The sequence below is a fragment of the Ochlerotatus camptorhynchus genome, unplaced genomic scaffold (genome assembly GCF_037179485.1).
Source record: "Ochlerotatus camptorhynchus isolate MF236.1 unplaced genomic scaffold, CSIRO-AGI_Acam_v1.1 ptg000364l, whole genome shotgun sequence".
Lineage (NCBI taxonomy): Eukaryota > Metazoa > Arthropoda > Insecta > Diptera > Culicidae > Ochlerotatus > Ochlerotatus camptorhynchus.
In genome coordinates, this window is record NW_027040852.1 from 184,451 (window position 1) to 206,093 (window position 21,643).

General features: G+C 38.8%; 1 protein-coding gene and 1 pseudogene across 1 annotated transcript in view; one reads left to right on the plus strand and one right to left on the minus strand.

The window, feature by feature from the left end:
* Positions 1-21,643, minus strand: part of LOC135709776 (Krueppel homolog 1-like) — a 184,123-nt gene that overhangs the window by 32,651 nt on the left and 129,829 nt on the right. The window lies entirely within an intron of this gene.
* Positions 427-20,512, plus strand: LOC135709789 (heterogeneous nuclear ribonucleoprotein L-like; annotated as a pseudogene).

Sequence of the window (21,643 nt, forward strand, 5' to 3'; positions counted from 1 at the left end):
CGATATTATGCCTTTTCCCATGCTGTGCAATCCAGTCTAGATACAGATTTTATTGCTGATGTTAATTCTCCAGCAGAATTGCTCTCACTATTCTCGACTTCTGCTCCAGATCATCAGCTCAGTTCCGGATCCGGATCTGAATCGTGAAGAATCGAGAGAAAACAAGATCCGAAAGGCTGAACGGGTCCATGAGCTGTCATTCTAAACAGCTCCCAGTTAATCATTCGGGTCGATGATTCAGATCCGGAGCTGAGCTGAGGTGGAGAGCTGCATCCCGCTTTTCATTTATTTTTATGGGAGGAGGTGAGAGCACATATGCTGGAGGAATACCGTCTCAGCAATAAGACCCGGGAAGAACCAGTAGAAATTTAACATCGTGCTTGGAAGTTTACTTTAACCGTTAATGCTATCGCGTTCAGTAGGCACATGTTGTATTACGAGCGCATCTTGGTTTACGCGGGGGCTGTTCAATGCGTAAGTGTCCATTTTTGAAAAGTTCTGCTATAAGTGACGGATTGCGGAATCAAGCGCTTTGGAATTACGAATTGGAGTACTGCATATAAATGGTTTGAAAGCTATTTGTCTGACAGAACTCAACGGACTGTTTTTAATGATTCTGTTTCCAGTCCCGTGGGGAATAACCTGGAGTGCCCCAGGGAAGTGTATTAGGGTCCCTGTTATTTATTATGTATATTAATGACTTGCGACGTGTTTTACGATTTTGCGACATTAATCTTTTTGCAGATGATACTGTGTTATTCATTGCAGCTAAGGATTTAGATGATGCCGTTTTACACTTGAATGAAGATTTGCGTTTTCTAAGTAGATGGTTGAAGTATAAGCAGTTGAAATTGAATACAAGTAAAACTAAATTTATGGTAAATTCGCGGAATCGAGTAAATGAGAACGTCTCTGTTGTAATTGATGATGCAACTATTGATCGCGTTGGGGAGATTAAATATCTTGGCGTGATTATTGATGACAACCCTAAGTTCAACTCTCACATTGACAATGTCATCAAGAAAATTGCCAAGAAGTATGGAATTCTATTTCGACTGAAAAACGATTTAACTATTGCCAGTAAAATACAGCTATACAAATCAATCATCTCTCCTCGCCTAGACTTTCGCCCTTCCATTTTATTTCTGACCAATGAAACACAAATATCGAGATTACAGCGCTTGCAGGATAAAATAATGCGTTTGATATTGACATGTAATTGATTCCCTTCCTCAACTTTGAAGCTAGACGCCTTACAATGGTTAACGGTGAAGCAAAGAATTGTATATTTGACTATGGTGTTCATGTTTAAAATAGTTAACGGTTTGCTGCCTCGGTATTTGTGTGATCGAATTGAAAGAGGAAGTGACTTTCATAGATATAATACTAGAAACGCGGTTGAAATAAGAACACCACATTTCATGACTTGTGCTTCACAAAATTCATTATATTATAAAGGAATAAATGTTTTCAATTCGATGCCTAGACATATCAATCGTTCAGCAACGCTTACAGAATTTAAAAGACACTGCATTTCACACGTTAAAACTGTCTTTTGAATAGTTATCCAGTGATTTTTTTTATGAATTGACAAATTATGTATCCTGACGAAGTTATCTCTAACGGATTATTTTATATGGATAGCTGTCATAACGACTTTTTTAATAATTATTGTAGCACTGCAAAAACTATTTCCGATCGCCACGATGTTGATGATGGATTTTTAATATTTGATTTAAAAGTAGGTTAATTAAAAAAAGTAGTCTACAAAGGTTTGAGCCTCGCGCGCGTATTACAGATATAGAGGAGTGAATTTAACATTTGATAAAAAAAATGTAATTCTGAAGCATATTTGGAAGATACCTTGAGTTAGAAGTAAGTTTTCTGGTAAATGTTGGAGGTTCGTGAGCATTCCTGAACATTGCTGAAAATTATGATAGCATCAGATTGCGGGATTGCTAGTGTAATAGGATGCTTTGTTGATTGTTCATTAACTCTTGATTGCTTGTAATACTTATGAATATTTTAGGCAGACAAAAAGGCGAACTAAGAGGTGGACGCCTGAGCTTTTCCACATTTATATCGCTGTGAAGCAACTGTAATCTCTAGAGGGAATTTATACCTGTAACTGGAACTCGATTTTGTATGCTAACCTGGTCATATTTAATTATCTTAAAGATAAATCGTCCAGCTCACACCTTTGTATGGGTAAGAGGTGGGACCATCATCATCATCATCATTGAATGGTTTCGATTTGTGATATCAGTAAGCTGATGAGCTTCGGTTCCTAAAAAATGAACCGCGGGTCATCAGCTCACTTCAGTGAATCGGGTCTTTAGATAAGCTAGGGAGCAGGTTGCCCATCTCTTGCCGGGACGCCGCTTCGAACAATGGCCTGTAGAAACTTTTCTTGTGCGCGGATCGAAAAATCCTTTCAACACAATTTAGTAGACACTTATCCCGAGCAAAGTCCAGCATCAAAATGACAGCAAATTGAAATCAAGTTTTGATATCAACATCAAACTGAAATCATAATTTGATTTCAGTTTACGCAATTGACAAATTTGATACCAAATTTTGTTTTCATTTTGCTGTACATTCGCTCTTCAAAAATATGTTGCTGCGGGTTTGTTTTCACTGCCTTAGCATAACATCAAATTGAATACTTGTTTTGTTATCAACAGGAAAAAAATGATATCAAATTTAGTTTTCAGTTTGCTCTCACTGATAGCAGAAATAGTTTTCAATGTGATGTCACAGAAAGATTTGTTTGCTCTCAATTTTGATATTTTAACCGTTAAAACGACCAAAACGACAGCAACCTGAGTAATCATTATCAGCGAAATCACAACATCAAATTTAGATTTCAATTTGATCTCAGACTTTGCTCGGGATACCTTTAAAAAAAAATTTCGAATGAGAACCTCCCCTTAACAATGTTTTTCAAACTGGATCACACCTACAACCTTTCCGAAATTCCTGCCGAACTACCGAACTACACACGACGCGCGAAAATCATGATCAATGATAACACATTTATAAGCATGTCTCCCAACTGGAACAAACTCACCAAATCCAGCCATAATCGATGTCCAATTAGGGGGCACCTCCTCTGCATTCACTTGATATTACGACACATTTGAGAAGTTAATTAACCGATGGAAATCTCCTTGGAATGCATTGGCTTGATAGTTTCGAATCTGTACTGACAAAAGTGGCAGTATCTGTTTTGCAGATATTTGCGTAGAGAATTTCATGATTTTACAATGTTTTCCATACTGGAAAAAAAAATACTTGACTAACACGGAGGGGTGTTGACATCTGTGAAAAACATGACAAACAACGCCAACATCAACGGATCTAGTTTGCGATCCAAATCGAAACAATTCTCCACAAATCGAAACTTTTACGTCCATTCCCTTCTGCAGCATAAATACGTTCCATTTACGTAATTACTGTGCTAATGAGACTTTGATCTCGATCATAAAGCTTGTGTCCACATTGGTCACACGGCACGAAGCTGTCCGATCTAACTTGTCCAACAATTATCGCTTGAGCGTAATGTCTGAAACCACACACAAATTTCCCTATCCTACCAGCCACCAGTGGCAGAGCAGTTTGACTGTATGCTTTCCCATATGGTCCTGTTCATGTTTGCAACGGTGGTGATAGTCCACCAAAGTTTTAGTGGTGCGAACACACAGCACATACAATGTGCATATGCGTCTCCCACTCGTAGTACTTTTACTCAAACTCGTCATCGTCGTCGCCGTGTCGTGGTTGTATACTAATGGAAAACCAACAGAAAACTCAGATATATAGGACTCTGGTGGGCTAGCTGCAATATGTTACATCATCATCATCATCAATCCGTCGTCGTCGTCGTCCGCAATCGCTTTTCTGCCTCCATATCTGAGGCGAATGCTAAAAGCAACTAACCGCACTACGTTCATTTAAAAGTTTACCAAACTGCTTCGACTCCGACTGGTACGAAATTAAATTAAACTTTGCAACTTTACAATTTTATCCATCATCTCTCGGCGGAGACTCCATGGCACACTGCCCGGTAGCTTGGGGACGTAGCTGTAGCTGGTTTGACAGAAGAAGCCCGAAAAAGCTTGAAGTTTTGATGTTTTTGTGATGGGAGCAAACTTGATATCCGGGGCGGAGAAGAAGTCGAAATAAAATCTTATCATTAACGAACGACCGAACCAACGGAAAGACGGTCCTTGCCGGACGGTCCCGACGAGGAAACGGGGAAGAGGAACGGAAGTTCTAGGTATTTCTGATGACAACCTCTCTGACCTTAGCCGTTTGTCAGCTGGAGCCAAAGCAACATGATGATACAGGAAAGGTCACATCAGAAGTGACACTGAGTGTACCCCGGCTAGGGTTGACAGGCCGGGTTTTTGGAGTTAACTCAGTAACGAACGTTTGCAAAGGGTAACGGTTCAATCAGGTGAAAAGTATTACATTTATCAAAATCGAAGATAGGTCAACCAGCACGCTCTTGACTTCCACTTATCTGCCATCATCGATGTTCCTCAAATTACCCAACAAATGTCAACCCTAAAACGAGCTAAGCCCTAGAAAGACGAAGGTGCCCGGTGTAATGGGAAAGGAAAATAAACTTCGTCTTCCGGATTATTCGATATTGAAATTTATATTTTCGTTCCCCGCTCCTAACTCTGCAAATGTCTTGAAGCTATGCTTCCAAGGACACGCACTATGCCCGACAGTTGTTCGTAGAAATTGATGAACCACCATCATCGTAGGCCAGGCGGCCATCATGGTTCTGGTAGTTTCGATCCATCCGAACTGCAACATCAGGCACGGAAGCTGACTTTTCTCACTGGAGAGGGCTTTAACTTTTTAATCCCCTTCGGAGCGAGCGCTTGGGCTATCTTACTTGGTGCCCCGGTCGGTGAGCAAGCTTCGTGGATCCTGTCAGTGAGCCGCAGCAGAGAGCTTTCCGAAATTCAGGGGTGGAAAACTTTTCTACAGAAGTAATCTCGGGGATTTGCCGAGTTGAGAGAAGGCGCACCTTGAATTTGAAAGTGGACTTTTGCACTCTTCAGCCTGCTGCAGATAACACTGGACGGGAGGATGATGTAACACTATGTTTGGAATTAATGTGGCACTTTCCGGTTGGGAAATCCGCATAAGCGTTTGTTTATTCTTCGGACCGAACCTAGAGGGGGGCAAGAGTGGAGATTAAAAAGCTAAATGGAAATGACGTGGAAAGGAATTTGAATGGTAGTAATTAGTAGAGGGTGGGCCTTGCATTTTACTGGCTTAGTTCAGAGATGGTTGGCTTCATTAAATATACATACACTTCTTTTGGAATGAATTCGGTTGCTGTGTCCAGTCTTGGAATCCTGTTGAGACACATGATTTGGTAGAAACAGTCAAGGCATAATTTCTTCAATTTAGAGGGCCATGGCAAATTTCATTTACATGTTTTTATAGTTAGCACTATAACGTAAAATGACGCTAGAGGCGACGGTTCGACTCCCTTTCATCGATGTTGGGTCATTAAGCTGAAGGCCATTAGGCCGAACGATTACTAGGCCGAAGTTTATAAAATAATTTCTTATGATTTACTGAAGAAAATTACTGGTCTGAAAAAGAGAATATGCAGCAAAGGGCCAGTCCATATTAAACTCAAAACGCCAGAGAGAAGGATTAGTTATTTTCATTTAATTCCAATACCTTATTTGCTTATCCTTGACAGATACGCGTATTTCGTCTACAATGTGCAGACTTCTTCAGTGTCTTGTACTAATACTCGACTGTCGATGTCGAATACAGGAATATATGGAAATTACTAATCCTTCTCTCTCTCTCTTTATACAGGTATTCCACTAAGACGCCCACATTCATCAGGATTCAAAACGCTAATAATTATTCCGTCTCATGTCCAAAAGAAGAAGCCAAAACTCATATAGAAAATCTTAGCCACTATTAGATTGGTTTAAACATTAGGAAAAGCAGCTTTTAGTAGAAGGAAACAAATAATGTGAGCTCAACAAAAAATTCCCAATTTGATTAGTCTGGAAAAATATCTAAGTGTAGACAATTTCGAAAACATGAATGAATGAAGCTCGTCAAAATTAATGGATGTCTGGTTAGGCTAGAAACCATTCGACCTTGGACCTGATGGCCAGAATCGATTCATAAATTTTCGCGTTTTAAACCACTGAGTATTCGTTTAATTCGTTTGCGATAAACTACGTTCACCAGTTTTGTTGATTGTAATAAATTTGTTGATGAAATTCCACGGTCGAAAGATTGATCAATGCGTGTTTATTAATGCAATAACTTTTTGTGTGTAAGGGAAGACTCCTCTCATAGATGTTGTTGGTTTGTTCGCAGTTTGAGTTTGAAATCTTTTATTGGTTTGTAAAAAAATCAGGCCTGTCCAAACTTGGCAAATTTCTTTCTTTCAATGGCTGGGTGAACTTATTTCATGCTGTAGTTTATTTCAGTGCCAGTTTTTCAAAGGGGCGTAATTACATTTGTTAACCATGTCTTTAGCCATCGATTTCTCGCAAATAAAGGCTCACACATTAAAATTAACGACACCAACAGGTAGAGAAATGTGTCCTCTACCAGCTATCATTGTAAATTTGGAGGGGTGAGCTTTTATTTGCGAGAAATCAACGGCTAAAACCAATGTTTACAAAAGCAATTAAGCCCCTATGAAATGTTAGTACTGATTTATTTCATTATCATTCCGAAACGTCCCTTATAGAGATCCAGAATCACGTTGGGCCCGCAGCCCAAACAAGGTGGCCACTAAATTTCAGAATTAAAATTCGCGGTTTTTCCCGGCTGCCTAACCCGGTTCACTATAAATACCAAAATTAACAGTTTTATTTTAATATTTTATTTACTATTAAGTTCTAATAAGACCTACTGAAAACCCCCTAAAAGTTTCGTCTAACTTCTCTGGAAGTCAACTTGATCCAGATATTAAATGCACTACTCCAGGAAGTGGCATCCAACTTCTCCAAAAATGTTTTTCCAAACTTCTCCGATTTCTTCTGATTTTCTTCAGGAGTTTCTTCTAAGAACCTCCAGAAGTTTCTTCTGATTACTTTCGAACCATTCTTCAGGCATCCTTCGGAGGTTTGTTTTTAAAATTCTCCGGAAGATTCTTCCAACTTGTCCTGATAGTTTATTTTCTATATTCCCCTAAAAGAATCTTAAGGCCACTCCTGGAAATTTATTCTAGTTTTCTTGGAATGTTTACCTCACTTTTCTTCCATAATTCAGCGTAAGCTTGTTCCAGTATTATGAGGATGTTTTTAACAACTTCCACCGGAAGAGTCTTCTCCGGGAAGTTAATTCCGGTTTTTCTAGAATTGACCTGAATGTTTGTTCTGACTGATATTGGCCAATTCTGACGATTTATCTTGAAAGCTCCTTTCTAGTTCTCCCAGAGGTCCTGCTGACATGTCCCAGAAATGTCTGCCAACTTCTTCTGGAGGTTTCTCTACACTTTTTCTGGAAGTTTCTTCCGACTTGCCGCGGAAATTTCTTTCGTCTTGGATGCCGAGAGTTTTTCAACTTCTGGCAGTTTATTCTAACTTTCTACGGAAGTTTTTTTATGACTGCTCTGGAAGCTCTTTTCTCTCTAAAACTTTTCCATAGGCATCCATTAAAAAAATCTTTTAATTTATTTACAGTTCTTCACAGAGGTAATTTCCCGGAAATGTTAAAATTTATAACTTTTCCGGAAAGAATGCATGCTTTTTTAACTGTTTTCTATCTTAATTGAAATAGCTTCCACAGAATTTGGCGAGATTATTGGAAATTGATACTTCAATAAAAAATAGCTTTTTTTAAATTGCGTCATTTACAACTGAATTTCAATGAGATTTTTCTAATTAAATATGATTTTTACACAAACAAATCCCATTTTTCGAACTTTAGATGTCATTAGGATGACCAAATCATGACCCTCCCCTTCACCATAATACCCCATGTTTTCTTCTATGCAATCTTTAGGCTTTCTTCCAAATTTGATCCAAATCAGCCAACATTTATCTATTTTTAACAAAGCCTCAGGATTCAATAGATGGCGAGGGGGGAGAGTCACCGTAATGGTGTCTGAAGTTAGAAACACGCGATTTTCAAAATCAAATTTAATTAAAAAAAAATCACCCTAAATGGGTATACATTGGTTGAGAAATGATTGAGTTGCTCTTGATAATATACGATCACTAACCAAAATTTGAATTTTTACAATAACCTTAAATTTTGGGGGTGTTCATACAATTTTAAATTTGATTTCATGGTGTACTCGACGGAACTAAAAACCTACTATAGGTCACTTGAAAAGATCACACTATTTTTTTTATTTGTAACACTGTGTAGTTCGTCAGGTCCTGCATTAAAATAAAAAAAAAAAACAAATAAGTCCGCAATCCGTACAAAAAATAGTTTTAATTTTTTTTTTAATTTTTCTATGTTAGATTCAGGAAAATTCACCGAAGGACACTAGGCCGAAAGCTAGTTTGTACAACAGGGTCCAGAGAATAATCATCTCGGACTAAGAAAATTTTTCAAATTACAAACTTAGATAAATATTCTACAGCATAAAAAAAATCTTCAAGATTTTGAGGTAAGGTTATTTTTTTTTTCAGATTCTTGGGAAGTATGTATTTCATAAAAATTAAAAAGAGAACTAAAAATAATTTCAAGGGATTTCCGAGAAAAACTCCAAGAAATAAGTTTCAAGGGAATTCCTATGAAATTTCAAAAAGAATCTCAAGGTAATTTTGAGAAGAAGTTCTAACGGAATTTCCATGAATGAGGTGAACTTCAAAAGAGATCTGAGGAGAATTCCATTATCTCTAATAGGGTTTTTGGTCTAATTTCCGTCCTACTAAGCACAACCCGTGCTTTACCTCTCTTTCCTGAACGAGTTTAAACAAAAAAGGGAATATTTCTGTCAAAGATAAACAGTCACAAATTGTTGAGATAGTGTTTAAAATCTAATACTGCTTCATGATTCTAAATTCGTTCTATGAGTTTCAATTTCGTCCTAACGCATTTAAACGCCATTAGACTTTCTACGTCCTACGGATAAACGCAGAAAAAGGGGATTCGCTAGGAGCACTTCTTTTGTTTTGAGAACAATGAGCGTAAATATTCAATGCACTGTAACAGGATTTATGTTGTAGCTAATGAACTAACGCATCGGAACAAACCTATTGTTGACTTGTGCACGGTTAAATCATTGATATTTTTGATCTTTTCTGATCGATAGAACGGAAATGGGCGATTACGACGAAGTTGCGCTCTACCCTACTTATGACAGACGTGATTATAGTACCGTTGTACTTTTTTAATCTAGTACAGTAACCCCTGCATATGTACGATATGTGATACCTTCCACCCACCGGTATTTATCGGTTATTCTTCCACCAATTGGGCTGATTTTCTGTAGATAACTAGTTTATGGTTGACACTAATCACATACAAAAAATCAGCGTAATTGGTAGGATAACAGCCGAGAATGGAGGGGTGGAGGGATTACTGTACGTCGATTGCGATACTAGATTGAAGAAGTACAACGGTACTACAATCATGTCTTTCGATGGTATGAATGCTACAGAGTATCCCAAGGAAATTCTGTGGAATATATCTAGGGAAGTATGGATAGAATTTTAGACAAATTCTAGCGATAATGAATGAGAATATGATGATAATTATAGAGATAATTCAAGGGTTGTCTGGAGAGAATTTGTAATGTGTTGAACAGAAAATACTTATGTGATTATTGTGGGGAAACCTGAAAGTTAATAAGAAGACATTTTGGGATGTCTCTAATTAAATTTTGAACAAAATTCCAAATCCAAATCCATATCCTGTTAAGAGAAAGAGTAGACACAGAAATTCAAGGTCCAGGATTTAAAACATCCAAAAATTAAGAATCTTTCACATACATTTCCTGTATCCTGGTTTATGGAAGGCTCAAAGAATATATTTTAAGATTTCATTTAAATTCCGGTTTTTCCTGGCTGTTTTTAATTCCCGGTTGTCTCGGTTTTTCCGGTACATTGACCACCCTTATTGATTCAAACGGCATTCTGCTAGAATTTCAATTTATTTTTAAAAAAATATTCAAACAAAATCGTGAAGAGAACGAAAGATGAATTCCAATCCAGTTAGAAAAAAATGGTGATCGTGAAGATAAATCCAAAAGCCAATTTGACAGAATTTCTGGAAGCACTCCAAAGGAATTCTGTGGAAAGCTATACAAAGAGAAATTTCAAGAAAATCCGGAGGGTAATTAAAAAATAATTGGGTTCTTTAGGAGCAGTTCCACGCCGAATGTCGAATCTTCTCCGATGTACATGAAACTATGCATGATTGTTTGTTATGGTATATCATTCACATTGGAGCTAAAATTCGGCCATAAAACTTCAAAATGGCGTATTCGATCATTGTCAACAAATCATAACTCGAAATCGTCAGTTCCAATCGAAATGACGTCTGAGACAAAGTTGTAGTTGTAGGACAAAATGGTTGCTTCCCAAGAAAAACAAAGTTGTTGTTCTATGATTTTTGTGAATTTTTAAAAGAAGATAGAATTTTTATAAGCTTCTTTAAAAAAAAAAATATTCAAAAATATTGAAGAGGATAATTTATTGTTATTTATTTTTTTTATTTATTTTACCCATAATTACTTGAAATGAAACAGCAAAAAGGTTATCTTCCACTTAATTAATTTTGGTATCCATGACAGATACGTATTTCGACTACAATGTGCAGTCTTCATCAGTGTCATTCCCACTAAAGAACTTATCAAAATCTAACCCCCTTAAGTACTCATCTCCTAGGTAAAAAAGTCAAGATCATAGGTATAAAAATGAAACTACAATGTGTTGAATCGGAACCTACCTAACTAATAAAAACCAAAGATTTAAGTAAGCTAAAGGAGAAAAATCTATACAATCTTTTTTATACCTATGATCTTGACTTTTTTACCTAGGAGATGAGTACTTAAGGGGGTTAGATTTTGATAAGTTCTTTAGTGGGAATGACACTGATGAAGACTGCACATTGTAGTCGAAATACGTATCTGTCATGGATACAAAAATTAATTAAGTGGAATTAAATGGAAGATAACCTTTTTGCTGTTTTATTTAACATTCCGCTAACAACCCAATTTCATTACTTCATACTTGAAATGTTTTACCGAGAAAATTTTTCCTTATAAGCAACTATTTTTTTCCTACAGTTTTGCCTCAGACGTCATTTCGACTGGAAGTGATGTTTTCGATGTTTGATTTGTTGAAAAACATCGACCGAATTTTAGCTCAAATGTGAATAATGACCATAATAAATACGTAGGCAATGATTTTTTTTTTGCTATTTGACCTGGAAATGCTCTTAGGGTAATTTATGTATTTGCATATTATTGTTATTAAATCTGAATTCAAAATGGACGCGAATCCCAAAATTTTGATCAATTTTGATGCACTGGAACTATTTTAAACAAGTACAATAACATTCACAAAAATAACCGCCGAAGCGCCCCTCAGCGGAACTACAGTATGGGGCGAGATGTTAATTTGTTAGTTATGTGTCTCAAATTGTTTTGATTAATTCTCGATTTAAAAAACGTGATGGGAAGAAAATATATAATTTTGCTCAGAAAACAGAGCTCTTCAAACAATAAATTTTTCAAAATTAAAGAACTATATTTTGATTTGGAAAACAATTCTGAGAAGAATTTCAAAGTTTACTAAATCTAAAAGGTATACTAAGGGAATTGTGATGAATAGTCAAGGGAATTTTAAAGATAATTAAGGAGGAAAATTTAAGCAAATTCTCGCGAGAAATATGGAGAATCCAAAGACTTTTCTGGAGGAAATTCCAAAAGTGCTACCCAGAGAATTCGTAGCTCAAAAAACATTTTAGAATGATGCTAAGGAGATTCTGGAGAAAATTCCAAAGATGAAGCAGTGAAGAGTGCAAAACAATTTTCTATGCAAATATTTAAAGATCTCGGACACGGAAATTCAAAATCCAGGATTTAGACATTTTGCCAAGATTCGGAATCCAAGTTTTTGAGATATCATGTACTATATGTGCGATTTTATGCTTGGAAATATCATGTGTCTGAGGCTTAAAATTTGTTTAGGTTTTTCACTAGAACCGGGAAAATTATCACGATCTTGGACTTGACAAATTTATAAAACCCTTTCATTTTATAATATCTAAGACTTAATTTAAGGTATCCCACAGCAAAGAAAAGGTAATAATTCATGATTCTAAAAGAAATAATCGAGATATCGGACCTGGATTTTTTATTAACAGATTTCTTAATAAAGAAAAGCATGTTAAGGTGTCAATTGAATTCCCGGTTATTTTCCATTTTCCCTGTTGTTTTTGATTCCCGGATAATGCCCGATTATCGGTTTTATCTTGGATTGGAGGCTGCTGTTTTCAACTATCAACGAATGATGAACTGACTCAACCATACCAGGTGTTCCAACAAACACAATACGTACCTGAAACGAAAAAAAAAAATGCAAAAATCTTATTAATCATGTGACAAACGGAATTTGACAAATTGTACGTTCTTAATTATAAGCGTCATTTATCTGAAACCTGTAAACAGTTTTTCGCCAATCTTAATCTACATTTCCTAAACATATACTTATATTTCGCAGGCCAGCAAATCTGATAAACTTTTCATCGTGCACTGCGTAAACTCAATCAAATCTGTACCGTAACCTGATGTTGACGCACAATCATGCCAGATACATGACCACATAGTTAGTCTCGCAGAGCAGCAATTTGACCTCCTACTGTGGTCGCCATATATGTTCTACCCAGGCGGGCAGAATCGAATACAAAATATCATTCACCATTCCGATCATTCCTGTTTTCCGAAGCATTTAATTAATGCCTATGTTGGACCATGCGTTCATCTGTGACCGTCCATCGATCGCCGGCAACCGACAACGATGGATGACGCCTGGGCGATAAAACCAATTAAATTGAAACACAAGACATACAACAACAGCATCAGCAGCAGCAGCAGCAGTCCTTCAGTTTCAATTCCTAAAAAAAAAACTAGTGTGTCCAAGCTCGCTTATGGACCTACATGGTGGCTGAAAGAAGTTGTCCAAAGTCCTCCACTGACTACTGCTGGCTAGGAGGAGATATGACATGAGTTCTGAGTGAGCTACTGCTGTAGCTGCCAAGTCGCCTACGGAGGACCTCCTCTTTCGGCGGTCTAGTTTTTCCTCCATACATAGGTATCGGACACAGTGCCAAGGCGGTTGGAAACTCTTTGCAAAACTATTCAGAATTTTCTAGTTTAGCTTTGTTGAGCCAACTAGTGTTGATGGGGCAAGAGGAGGGGTGCATCTGCAAGCTGCCACAAATGGAATAAAAGCTATCAAGTGAGAGAAGAAAAAACTATAAAACTAGCATACCGAAAGAGACGGCATTTATTCAATTTGGCTGGGTTGGCTTTCGGAATGAATCTCATAGGCTGGATTACGACAGAAGTTGACTTGTGCTCACTACTGATTGCAAGCTGATGCATAGGTTTCAGTTACAAGGTAGGTCTCACAGGCCGTAAAGTTAGATTCAGCTCCATGTGCCAGGCACAAATATTACTTTAGATATCGTATCAAACTATTTAGCAAAACCCTAACCAGAAAGGCAACAGAGCAACATATTTTATGTTCGGGGGAAACTCTTTTAAGGCCTTCTTGGGAGAACGGCCGGATCTGCAGATCTAGGTATTCATTCATATACATACGTGGCTGTGTCTCATCGGTATGTACTACCCTCGTCTGATGGCAAGAGGACACACAAATTGCCAACATCGTTAGAGCCGGGAAAAGTTACGAGTCTCCAAGTAGGATTCATTTTCCCTGAAGAATCAAAGAATTTTACCGTGCAGAGAGGCAAACTTTTGTGATGAAATGCTCTATGACACATTCATACTGTGCACATTCAAAAAAAAACACACACACACACACACACACACACACACACACACACACACACACACACACACACACTTGGGCAGAATACCCAAGGCACGCATCAGGAGACAACAGAGGACCAACTTCTTTTTAGCTAGAGCCAGAGTAGTGCCGAATAAAACAAACGTTTTATCACAAAGTTCTGTTCTGCAAGAGGGGAAATTTTCCGCATCAAGAAAGTACAATGTTGTTATATCGTTAGGGGGTCTCGGACTGGATTGGGGTCGGGTTGCCGTCCATCGGGCGTGCGGAGTCGTGAAATGTGAGGGGTAGAAGTGATGTGTGTGGACATATACGTCGGAAACTTTCGGGGAAGTTTGATCTTTTCCTTCGCCATCGACAGTCAAAGCGACAGTCAACCCAACGGAAAACGGTCCGAATTGATTGTCGGCGAACCCCGCATCGTTTGAGTGATGATGAGGCTTCAGGGTTGTTCACAGGAAAGCTTTTGTTGAAAGTTGTGTGTGCTCTTTCGTCCTTCATTCTTCGGAAGCAATTATCCCGATGCCGAAGGGAACTGTAACTTTCCAGCTATGGTTAATGACGTAGACCGAAGGAAACTTCAGGTACATAACCGAGAAATTTGTCACAATCTGTGCCTGCATAAATTGGTCCCCTCATGAAATCGTAACGCATTATCTCAACTTCTCCGAGCATCTACGTACACATGCAAAGATTGTCAAGGATTAGAAAGCTCTCAATTAATAACTGTGGGGTTGCTTGAAGAACACTTAGTTCATGGCTAGCATAAAGCTCGAGCTCCCTCAAGTGAAATCCATTTACCAGGAGACATTCAATGGGTGTCAGAACGAATGGTCGAAAGTCATTTGGGTGAACTACAAATGGGAATTTATTTTATGCTTAGAATTGGTGAATTTCTTTCCGTAACGTCTATTATATGGGATTGACAGCACCTTCTCAGATTTCATTGAAACTTTGTGGGTATAAAGACACAGTCTTTGCATGCTTAATTTATTTTTTTTAAGTCTGGATTGCAATTTGAAAAAGGCTGATTTTTTTATTGGATTTTTTTTACAAAATAAATATACCTATAAAACGATAAGACCATCAAATTTTTGTTTTTCCTTTCCTTTATTTAACGTCGGTCTCTGCCAATCACCAACGGACATCCATTGACGGCAATCGAATGTGCAGCAAGCCAGCTTCCACACCTGCGTAGATTTTAATGCCTCAGAAAAATCCCACCGACCTCGGCTGGGATTGAACCCAGACCCATTGGAGTGAGAAAGTTGTGACGCTTACCACTACAACAACGGCGCCGAATACTATCAAAAATTTGGTCATTATCGTTGGTTTGTGTCCATATTTCGAAGATTTGTCCATTCGACCTTTTGTCTCTTTAAATTCAATTCGATATTTTGTCCATTTAGGGCTTTTGTCCATACGACCCTTCGTCAATTTGGAGCTTTTGCCCATTCAGGGTGTTGACTCAATGAAGAAAACAGGCTCAACTCTTCAAGCCAATTGAATTCAACTGAGTTGATTAATGACTTGCCTTGTCTAATCCCAGCTTGACTCTTCACCATTTTTGCCTTTACTCAAAGGCGCTCCAATGCGCTCAAGGCATTGATTTTTGTTGGATAATGCTGGATCGAGTACCAATCTACTCGAAGGTTCAATTTTGTCAGACGCAAATAGGTGTAACATCTATTAAGAGACGCACATACCCATTAGCAGCTTAAATTTTGAAACAACTAACAGCGTCTAGCGTCTACGGAAATAGATTTTAATCTCAGTTCACCTCAGGAATGTGAAAACAGCCAGTGGCTCAAAATCATCGAAATAACCTTTCATTTCGGTAACTTTTACTCAACTTACAAAAATGTAAGATCAAGCATTTTTTTAACTAGTTCATTTATTTACTAGGCTCAGTCGTGTGTGACACTTTGCGGAGCCAAAAATCATTAATGTTTGAATTTACATTTTAAACAGCAGTAGTTCTAGGTTAGTATTCGATACCAATTACTCGTGGCGGGCTCGAGGTTAATGGGTAACAATTTCGATTGGAAGGAGCTAGGTAGGAAACTGATTTCTGAAGTCTCCTTCAGATACTACTCTCGGACGGTTGACTAAATCCTGGCTGGGCAGGGGCAAGTAGCACAGAAACAGGATGATAATAAGACTGGGACGCAATGGCTGGAAATTGTTTGGAAAGGAAGGGAAGGTCACATCAAACTCTAACATCAGACAAACAAAGGAATTCGTAGATCGGCTGCATGTAGGGAAGATCACAGGTTCCCAATACATCTCTTACTTCACGGAAGGGTTGTCTACCTCGGACCACTAGGGTATCCAACAGTCGTGCTCTGGAGGCGTCATTACCCGGGCAATACCAAACTGCGTGATCGATATCATCATAACCGGTTCTACACCTACATATATTGGTGTCGACGAGGTTTATTCTGTAGAGATGTGCGTCTAGCGAGTAGTAATTGGACATAAGTCTTGTCATCACGCGAATGAAGCCCTTACATCCAGACCTTTGAACCACGCTCTCGAAGAAACATTTGGAATAATGGAATGTAACCACCGTCCAAGAGAGTTACTTGTCCAATCGTTTTGCCAACTTAAAAGAGAACTCTGACGTACTACTGGGAAAATTCATCATGTGAAATTCTTCTATCATGATTCTCGCCTTGTTGTGCGCCCACCTTTGCCTTCGCATTGCCTGGGATTGAGCAATGTGAGGGGACCCATACAAAGGTAATCATATATGATCTATAGACCAGCATGCTCACCTGCTCCCTTACCTTTGAAAGCAAATAAGATGAGTGCCTACCTTGTTTCATCGACCGAATAGCCTCAATCGAACTGAGACTATCCGAGAAGATGAAGTAATGGTCTATGGGTATGTCGGAAATCATCCCCAATGCGAAGTTGATTGCTGCTAGCTCAGCAACATAAGCGGAACAAGGTTCCCCAAGTTTCCGAAAGTCGGTTGAGTATTCATTGAAGAAACCGAAGCCAGTGGATCCATCAGTGAAAAATCTTCTATTGCAATTGACTTGTGGGTACCAGCAAAAATACGGGGATCAAAACATCAAGCATTGAACAACAACAAGTTCGCAACTCTATTTAAGATTTGAAATGAAAAACCATCATCAAACTACACCGAGTAATTAGGTTGTTTGAAACTAGGAAATTCAGTCATACTTATTCATAAGTTTCTGTTATAAAGAAATAGTTCTCTGAATTTGAATTAAATTCCCTGATTTTCCAAGTCCAAAAATAAATTCCCTGATATTCCATGATTTTTCATGATTTTCCAGGTAGTCGACACCCTGCCATTCAACCTTTTGTGCTTCGTCCTTTTGTAGGACAAATGCAGAGATGCCAGTGAATTTTCATTTTGAAATTTCCGATTTTTTCCCGGTTAAAATCTAAAAAATATCCCGGATGTCAAAATTTAACAAATAACGAAAGTGATAGAATGATGCAAAATCACGTTTCGAGATAATTCGAACCAATTTGACTGTTTTCAAAGCTCCTCTTTTTTATCTAGCCAAACGATATGCATGGGAATTTTAGAGTGGAATGCTTCTATTCGCACTTTTTTAGCTTTTTCGTTTATTGTAGGCTATTCACGTGCGGACAGGGAAACGAATTGAATGGTGCAGCGCTTTCGCAAAACCCAAAAATGGCTTTGATTCTTAAATTTTAAATTAATGCAACTTATTTAAAATCATTTTACGGGGCTGTGTCATTTCGCCGAAGGGCGTTTCACCGAATGGGTTATTTCGCCAGATGTTAATCATGAATCAAACTTAAAGAACTGGTCATGTTTAAAAGAAGGAAACATTTCTAAAAATGTATTACATTGATTGTTTAAAAATTTCCGAAATCAGTACAACTCGAAATAATTACTCATATTTAAAAGAAGGAAGCATTCCCATTTAATCAAAAATATTAATTATTTAAAAATTTCTTATATTGGCACAACTTGAAAGAACTGGTCATGTTTAAAAGAAGGAAGCATTACATTTGAATAGCTTGACAGGTTGAAAATATCGAACCTTCTTAATCTTTTTTCGAGACTGATTTCAAAATTTACTGAGCTTTGAGAAAGTGCAAACCCGGTCTTCGGCGAAACGTCCTTTGGTGAAATTTCCAGCTCTTGTTCGTCACTGACAGCATTGTCATTGACAATTGACATTGTTTGCCTTGACGATGATTGTTAGCTCAAATGAGTGACCAAAGTAAAATTGCCAATATCACCGTGTATTGTCGAGATTTTGCAGCACTGACTATACCATACTGCAGAATACAGTGTTGCCCACAAAACAGCTTCTTTATCATGTAATAAGATTATCAATCTACTAAACAATTAATAACTATTTGTATAAGGTAGTTGAGAAAATTTTCCATAAGATTAGCTATAGAACTTTTGAAAACAATATGGAAAAAGGCAAGAAGACTATGAACAAAAATTTTTGATGTCCTATAATAATTTCCATATAAACTTCAAATGATTTGTTGCAAGTCAGTTTTTTACCAAGTTACCGAATTCAAATTTTGAAATCAGGACCTAATTTGGAACCGTTTTAGCACTGTGTAGCGATAATTTCAAATATTGCATCAGTCTTATATACATGTTGTAGGAAGGAGCAATAAAAATAGAATAGGACTTAATTCCTAACCTAATATGTTCTATTGGAAATAAAACTTTTACTCCAACAACGGGGGTTTTAATTAAGCATCTTTATTTGAAACGCTATGGGATTCGAAGTTTGAAAATTTGTGGTGAAAAGTTATCAAGCGATGTGGACAGGGTTGAGATTTTTGCGTATTGTTACCGAAAACGGATTTACCGTTGATGAGTTGCATAATGCTGACGAGTCCGCACGCTTTTCCAAAGCGCTTCATGGCCATGCTTGCGTTCATAGCGAAAAGATCTCAGCGCCAGCTTTCAAACGGGCTAAAGAACGTGTTACGTTTATGCCACGTGCCAAATCTTCTGGAACTCATAAATTGGCAATTTTGATGATTGTAAAATCAAAATCTCCACGAGCTTTTAAAAATGTCTAGATTACTGTTCAATATATGTCATCCAAGAATGCTTGTATAACGAGAGATTTCAACATTGGTTTCATCAGACCTTTGTTCATTCCAAAGGTTCGTCATTTTTCTGAGCAAACTGGCACTGAAACGAAGGCCTTACTCGTTCTCGATAACTGTACCGCACACAAGGGGTGGTGACTCTACACACTTATTTTGTGCCAACTTTTTTCTCAGTGTTCCTCAGTGTGCCGCAGCTGTACCGACAGTGCCGAGCAGGCATTGAGCTGACTTTTGTTTACTTGTGAATAATGCCTTGTTTGGCAACCCGGTATTTTAACAGCTCTTGTTTTGTTTTGTCTACACAAGTTGGGACTACACATTGGAAGCAAGGATGCCTGCAACGGACGAGCCCCATTGTTACACGATCCTACCATCTTCGGCGGAAAACCGACCCCGTACAACGACCGTCAATCTTTATTCAACCATGGTCCTGAACCAGCCCTTCTGAGAGCTGGCGGAGGAAACGGAATTGCACCGAATTTTTCACCGCCCAAGTTTCATCCGTCGGAAAACTGGAAACCAACACCGGCCGGAACATACGTCGGACTGATAAAGGACGCACCGCTGACCCGAAATGGACCAGCCAACTTCATTCATCCGGCACAGCAGCTGGACGCAGTGATGATGGTCTACGGACTCGATAACAACACCAACACCGATAAGCTGTTCAATCTGTTCTGCCTGTACGGAAATGTTGTCAGGATAAAGTTCCTGAAGAGCAAAGAGGGTACCGCCATGGTCCAGTTGGGAGACGCCATCGCCATCAAACCAGTCAACAATCCAGCACTTGAACAACATTCCAATCGCAAATGATGGTAGCGAAATTCAGATTGCATTTTCCAAGCAGAACTACTTGTCAGAGTCCACCAACCCCTACACCCTGCCGGACAATTCCATCAGCTTCATGGACTACAGCGCCTCCAAGAACAATCGCTACCTTTCGTTGACCCAGGCCAGCATTCTGCCACCTAGCAAGATTCTCCACTTCTTCAATACCCCACCCGTACTAGGATCTACTGTTGTTTGCATTCACCACCAAGGACTGCCACCCGGCGCAAGTGCGAATGTTCCCGCTGAAATCGGAACGTTCCTCCTTCGGATTGGTCGAGTTCCCGAGCATAGCCCTGGTGGTGAACGCCATCATGAAGTGCAATCACAGCGCGATCGATCACAAAGGCACACAATCCCCGTACATTATGAAGCTGTGTTTCTCCTCGTTCAAGACGATGAACGGTTCGTGGAGCAACGAGAATATCGAAAACATGGACATGGACCTGCCACCAGCACCTGGCAACCCAACGTCGGCAACGGCCGTGACAGCCTCCGTCGTGGCAGCAGCGTCCGCTGGTGTGACGCCCATTTCGGTGACGGGCGGCTGTCTCAAATCCGAACACGATGAGTCAATGTAAGATGGAGTCCATGTTCTTAGAAGGAAAGCAAAAGCAACGACGTAACTCGTTCGCCAGCTCTCACCCCACCATCAACGATCATTATCGTCATTGTCAGCACCATCCAAGGCCACACATACACACCCCCATGCAATGTCCTTTCCAATTTGATCCGAGACTACACGGCGGTTGCTTCTGCTGGTCCGTCTCCTTTAAAATTAGTCAAAAGAATATTGTACGAGACGGACCAGCTGCAGCATTAGAAGCAGCCGCAACCGTGGGAGCTGCATCGCTAGTTCGTGTAGCCGTGGCCGGAAACCTCGGTCCGGTCACGATACCGCTATCTGCTGTTCTTTGTCTTTTACGCGGAACTGATGTATCTAGTTCTTCGGACAGGTATCAGGATGTGCGCTGACAAATCGATTTAGGAGAATACATGGTGAGACTTGGTGGAGATTCACGGTTGTGTTTTGAAACAAATTGATTATATTGTGGCAACATAAATATCAAATTTTGACACATGCACACTGCGCAGAAAAAGTTCAGTGTTGCCAGTAACTTTAAAGATCAGAAAAATTGTAACCATGGGTGCCAAGCTTGTTTTTGGCACACTGTGCGGAGTGATCAACCCCTTAACCGCACACCATTTCCATGATCAGCTGGTATTCTTCTCCAAATGTTACACCGCTGCATCAAACTATGGACCAGCAAGTCATGCAAATTGTAAAGATGAAGTACAAGGAGAAGTTAACCATGGAAATTTCCACCGAGCTTACTGACATTGGACTACGACTTAAACGGATTAACCTGATAGATGTAGCTTAAGTGAATTTCCATTTTGAAATTCCTGGTTTTTTCCTTGTTTTCCTGGTCAATGATTTAAAAATTTCCTGGTTTTCAAAACCATGTATTTAAAAATCAATTTTTAATAAAAAAAATAAAGTGAATCCTTGTACCATCATTCTTCGCGCAATGCGGAATTTCACGTACCAAAATAGGTATTAAGGTTCTTGTGAATGCCCGTAAAATCTTTATCTGATTGTTTGCTGTAAAGAAGCTAGTAGGGAGCCGCGCTACTTCGTCGTATCATGGCGCCTATTTCCGTTCTATGTGCTAAAACTAAAAAACAAGTTTTCACTTATGTTTTTGCAA